Below are 6,842 nucleotides of genomic sequence, written 5' to 3' on the forward strand. Positions count from 1 at the left end.
AATCCTGATGTGTCCAAATGAAATGAAGGGCTTGGAAAAATGGAATTGACAATCAAAGGTTCATCCAGAATTAAAGCTTGTCTGGGTTTCATGAGAATGAAATGGCTCGGTGTTAATATGCGCTGGGTAGGCAGGTTTAAGGGCATGTTCTTTGTTCTTATGGCTCCTTTTACGCTAAGGTATAAAAGCAATTTATCTGACCCGTGTTACAGTGGGATGAATCACCCTGTGAATGTGCCTATTTCTTTTTTTTAAGCAATTACATAGCCCAGTGAATAAGTAACCTGGCTGGAATTCTTCCTTTTCTGTACGTTAGAGGAAAATTGCGATTTTGTATTTTTACCCTGATTTAGCAGAGGAAACATTCTGGGATTCTGTGATGCCTCTTTTTTCACAATACACGTGCCGGTGGATCCAGCGGTTGCACCAGGGTTGGATTTGGGTAATGACACCTGCAAATGTTTGTTCTGTTTGCATCAACTAAAGGGAACGAACCCTTCACTGCAAAGGGGTTTCCAACCAACCCTCATTCTGGTTTCATATCCGAGTGTGTTTTTCAGTTGTTTGTGCTTAAGGAAAAGCTTTAGACTCATTTTACAGCTGGTGCGCAAACCAAACCCCTAAAGAAAAGAGGGCAAAGCAGTGGAGTCCCCTATTTTCCCCATATCTGAACATCCAGTGCCATTGGGAAGAATCCCATGGGATGGATAAAATATCATTCCAAAGGCATTGATTTCAAAGGGCTGGCTGTGATATCCACTATAATTGTTCAGTATTGCTGCTCCAAGGCTGCACACCAGACCTCAGATAAAAAGTAAAGCACGTCCAACATCTGACTCTGTTCAGTGCTGATTTAGCTGATTGTGAAATCATTACTTGTGCAGAAAATAATAGCGATTATAGCCAAAGCTAGAGGAGGGGTTTTTGAGCTTAGGAAAACGCATTAATGTAACTTGGGCAATTGTTTTAGAGACCCGCTATACTGAGATTTTTCACAGTAGAAACCCCAGAGCGCCATTCAGAGTTTGCATTTCTATTACCCAACATGGTTATAAAAACAACATTTACAGTTCTATTTAAAGGGCTGTTTGGTGAGGAATGTTTCAGACAAATACCTGCTATCGTTTTTGCTTGATCATTAATGTCACTGTGTGCAATAATAATAATGTGTCCAGCTATTTGAGCTCTGGCTCCCAGCCTGTGTAAATTCCAAAGTGGAGCTTAATCCGCTTTTTCAACGCTAGAGAAATAAGTTGTTAAGATGTTTTCTTTTGCAGGATGACTTCAGCAGGATAGTTTGCTGTGAACAAGCCCAGTTTTGAAACGCTCAGAGCAGTATTGAATCCATGGCTTATCTAGGATATCACCTTCTCAAACTGGGAGGTTTTTTCATATTTGGCTTTTTCCAACCTTATGATGGAATTATCTTGCTCTCTGTTCTAAATCTTCTGGTAGACTGTGATAAATAACTCCTCACGTTAAAAGATATATTACTGCATGGACACTTTCAGAACAAGAAAAAATCTGTGTCCTCTTAAGAGCTGTTAATGGCCACGTTATAATTCCGATGATGATTTAAACTGCTGCAGGTTCATCTCCCACCCTTGTTTATCCAACGCTTTGCCTTAAGAGGTTTCAATAAGAAGGTCCCTGTTCATACAGTGGTTTTAGTTCTGTGTTTTGTGAAGGCTTTTCTCCTTTTATTTCTATTTCAATGTTGATTTATATAGGATTATTTACATGAACAAGCTGGCCTGAAGTCCTTCCCGCACACTTGCTTTGTGACGTTTCTTTGGGGAAATGCTTAACCACATAATCATTTTATTTCCACTTTTAGTATTAGACATCCCGGCTACACGTATCCTCTTTACATTTCAAACCCGCTATTATTTTATAGTTTAACAGCATGTCTCGCTCTGTGTATATATTTTAAAAGTCAGATGATCAACCAGGCTCCATCATCTCCAAGCGACTATAGATCTTGGTGCGGGCAAATTTATAGCTATTGCATTTTTGTGCTGGTGTCAGCTGCCCTTGGCAGGCAGAGCCCCACTCGCTATGGGGATGAAACGTATAAATCTCTTCCGCTTTCTCTTCCTCCTGGTTTTGAAACCTTGTCTTAGACCTTGTTGCCTCCTTTATTCATGGCAGCAAGAGTATCCTGTGGGTTGAAATTTCAAGGATCATGGTGTAATATTTCATCTCCTTTTTTTTATTTCTTTCTCTCTTACCTTGATGCATAAAAAAGTTTAGACACCTTTGTGATGCTTAATATATTTGTTTATAGCCGGGAATTTTCAGGAACTGAAGTAATCTCCTAATGCCTTCCATTTCAATGAATTGGTTGGTGACTGAGAGTCCTTGATTCATTTGATTTTCTACCACAATTCGGTGTCTCTGAGTAATACGGTTCTACAGTAATACAGTTTCCTCTATGCAATAAGCTGAGTGTTCTATGTCCAGACCCCTTTTGCTTTTCTCTCCAGACGGCTCCAAAATCCAGAGCGGATCTTCTACAGCATGTCAAACGTTATTGCATTTATTGAAAGTTTTTCTGATTTCCTATTTTCCATTCTTTTAAACTAAAAAACAAATGATGGATTGAAATAATCGCTTAGATTTTTAAGCCAAAATTAACTTTGCTTCCTGAAGCAGTTCCAAGTTTCAAGGATCTATAAGGTTCATGTGTTTGGAAAAGCTTTGCCCATTGCAAACCCCTGACCCTACAGCTCCATTTCTTACCAACCGTGGCCTCTCTGGCAGCAGGTGATGAATGTTAAATGCATCTCTCCTTTTAAAAGATACTTTAAAAGGCTTGGATTTTAAAGCATCACGCCTTAATTGCAATAGCGCCGGACTTGCTCTGTCTTAATCATGAGGGTTTTACCGCTAATCATCCCTGCAAACAAACGAGATCCTCGCCTCACCCTGCTCATCCAGAAACACCCGCGCTGTCGGGTCTCATTAATTCCCAGGTTTTCACCCCAAACCTGACCTGTTTACACTCCAGCTCAGCAGATTCATCAAGTCCAATGGCAGATTTATACAAGCAGGCAGCCGGCCGCGTGTGGGGAGCGACGGTGTACGCAAGAAATATGCAGATGTCCAATACAACCGTGCAGTCGGCGAATTGACTTTGGGTATTTACATATAATAATTACCAGTGTGGGGAATTTGAGCATAATCCTATTTAGAGAGGCCACGCGATGCATATGGAGCAGCCCAAATACAGACTTTTAACTCTTTGTCTGGCAGCGGGGATCCGTTTCTCGCAATAATTCAGTGGTACTGAATTCGCTGCACCTTAGCTATAGGATTGCGGGAATTTTTCCAGGATAGAGCTTTTCCAGAGATATTTTGGGTTCAAGAATGTATCATTTCCTGAAAGTGAACTCCTTTGGTGCTGCTTATTGCAGCCGGGATAGCTACGGATGTTCTTAATAGGCAAAAAGAGCAGAAAAGACAAAGCTTTGCAGGGTGGTCTATAGATGCATCGTTCACTTGATGGGAGCGGGGAAGGGCTGACGGTTCCAACGATCAACGGCTCTGGGGTGTAAAATCAATGGGTCTGGAGAAGGCGGGTTCAGATCCCTGGAGACAAACACGTCCCGGATTCGACTGTAAAAATCCATATATAGGGTGTGCCGTCTGCTCTTTGCGTGAGGATGCTCCACTTCCCCCCGTTCTTTCTCACCTACGGTTTAGCACACTTTTCACCTATTTTTACCATTCAAGACCTGGAAGCTCCACAGATCTGTTAGAAACGGGAAATGTGTTGTGTGTTTGAACTAAATCTTTCGGGTTCTGTGCTTTAATATTGGGGTGGATGCTGCGGCACAAGGAGACAAAGCTCATTATTGATCTGATGCTATAGCTCAGCTCCTCAAAACATGCAATTGATTGTCCTGGGTGTCACCTACCTGGTATTTTTCTAGAAAATGACAGCACATAAAGAGCCTTCCCCGGCTTGTTTTACCATCTTATGCTATTAATGCTTTTTAAAGGTGAAGATTTGTATGGTTTCCTTTCTCTTAAAAGGCTTATGTACATACACACCAGCTATAGATGAGGTTTCCCTTTGCGGATTTTCTTAATTTGGATAAGAAATATTAATAGCGATGACAGTTGGATCAGCTTGAACGGAGCTCCCGATCGATTTTCTTATTTTGTTTGGTTTTACTGGTTTTTCGTCTCAAGTTTCGCTGACAATCGGCATTTGAAGTGGCTTCCAAGTTGAGTTAAAGCAGCGCCTGACGTCTCTCTCCAGGATGGGGAACCTGACAAGCATAAAATCATCACCGGAGGGTCCTTATTGCTGCGAAATGCAGGACCAGCAAACCTGCTGGGATGAGAAGATGAGACGGAACGTGGGGAAGGTTCATGGTCTGTATTTTCCCCTCTGGGCACACACTCGGTATTTCTCCTGATCTTAAGATCTGGTCACCCCCAGCACTGCGATTCCCCCGCCTGTTTTATGCTCTATTGTCATCGAATTAAACAATTGAGAGGTATAAACACTCCTCTGTCCCTTCCCCCTAGTTTCCCATCCATCCTGGAAGCGCATTCATTATGATTCTCACGTAACGAACAGAAAGCAGGGTGATGATTCGCACAGATGAAAACCACGTTAAATAAGTTTCTCCTTATATTATCATTGCTGGAGAATGATTTTGTCTGTTGGGAATTAAATACCATGAAGCTGGGTTAGCAAATCATCTGCATCTATTCTGATGGAATCTCTAGGGCTTTGTATCTAGATAAGCACACAAATAGTAATTGGAGAGCAGGGATAAAAATAAAAAGTAGCTACTAATTTTTTGCTAGACTTAAGGTTTTTTTCAGCTTAGTTATGCAAATATTCTAAAGTTAATGGTGCCTTCTGTGACAGCAGTAATAACATTTCTACATCTGACCATTAAGTCCTTGGTTTTGTTCCATTCACTTGTGCCTAGATAATAAATCTCTTCCACCAACCGAGTACAGACTCACTCACGACCCTCTGCCCGCTACATGTATTTTAATTCTATTTTAAAATGTCACGCAATCTTTAGTTTGGCGTAGAGATATGGTAGTTACTTAGATGAAAAATCATAACCTCCCAGCGAATTCTTCAGGGAATTAAAATACCGAGGATGCGGTGGAATTTTTTTATAAACTCATTTATGTAGATGAGTTAGCTTAATTTTTATCACCGAACGCAGGCTGTGCGGAATTCTAACCAGCTGAAGCACAATTCTCTGGCTTTTCTGCATGGCTGCGGTGCTGCCCGTTCTAATAATAGCAGGCGTTTTGAAACATGAGATAGGAAATTCCTGCATGAAAGAGGGAGTTTGGCTTGTTATTGTCAGCTCGAATTCTGGCTATTCTGCTGAGCAGTTAATAATAAATAAAGACCAAGGGGCATGTAGCACATTATGGGTTTGATCCTGCAGTTGCTCCCTGGAGATGTTTGCTTGTCTGAGGATGGCAGGATCAGGATCTTACTTGGAATATAAAGTATCCAGATTATGAATTGAGGAGACGAGGCAGGTTTGAGCGTCTGTGTGCTTGGCGCTTGATTTAACGTGTAGATTCCATACATCCGCAGCTACTGGGGGAACAAACACCTGCCCAAAGGGGCTGGAGTGAAGACTGGGATGCAGATAAGCACAGGAGTGTGTGTATTTTCATACAAATAACATAAACGCGTGTGCAAAATGGCATCTCCTAACGGACCCGAGGAATCCCAGGCTGAGACTTTAGAGGGATCTGCTCTCCCTGTTGAAAATTCCCAAGTGAAATAGGTCAAGAAGGGCAGAAATAGGTCAAGAAGGGCAGAAAGTGATGTTCCTGCTGCTGCTTTTCCTCCTGCCCTGTCCTGTTTTAGTCTCTTTGCCTCTATTTAATATTTGGATTGTGAGCTTTTAGGTCAGGGACTGTATCCCAACCAGCGGTGTGCAGAGCTCCTCCTTCAGATGGCATCCTGAGGCCACCTGTCCGACCCATTAAGACGCTTCTGCTGAATGAAACGCTGCTTAAAAATGCCCAAATTTAAACCAAGTAAGTCCTAGAACAATCGAATGTGAGTGGCAATGAATGATATCCCCCTGCAGCACAGAGTTCGGCGCAGGATGGAGCGTTTTTCTCAGCCCCTTGATAAACGTGACGATCAAGTGTCGGCAATTTGGTGCCGCGGCCGTGTCGCTGCGGTCACAGCTCCGACTTCATTGCGCTTGGTCCGTAAATAAGATAGATAAAGAATGCGAAAAAGGACATTTTTAGTGAGGTTTCTGAGTTTTCTGGTGGATAGAACTAAGCAAAAAACCCTTCCTATTTTAATAATGTTGTGTCATCCGTGGTCCATGAGCAGCATCACGTCTCGGCGCCGCTGCGCTGTCAGGCCTTTCACTTCTGGGCAATTAACACTGAGAAGACAGCGTCTAACACATCCCTCCTCGCACAGAACAAACCTCCAGATATGATTATTTCATCACAAAAAAAGAAGTTAATGCTGCTCTGGTTTACAAGCTGGATTTTAATACAGCCTGACAACGTGTTCTTGTATTTCTCTGCTAAGTACACATCTCGGTGCTGCTGTTCTGTCCCCGGTGCAACAAGCTGACAAGAAAGAGCATATTCACAGGGAAACTGGGGTAAGAGCCGAGATGCAGCTTTTGAATCGGGTCTGGTTAAATACATTGTGATGGCATATCAGATCTTTTACTCAAATTAAAATTTGAAGGGCTCTTGTGGCTTTTTTTTAGGTTTTTCGCTTCTTTTGCCACCTCAGAAAGGGATGGGAAGGTGGAAACCTTTGGTGTTCAGTGAGAAGCAGACCGTGAATTTGCCTTTTGCGCACTGGA

Source organism: Streptopelia decaocto (genome assembly GCF_964273445.1).
Source record: "Streptopelia decaocto genome assembly, chromosome: 25".
NCBI lineage: Eukaryota > Metazoa > Chordata > Aves > Columbiformes > Columbidae > Streptopelia > Streptopelia decaocto.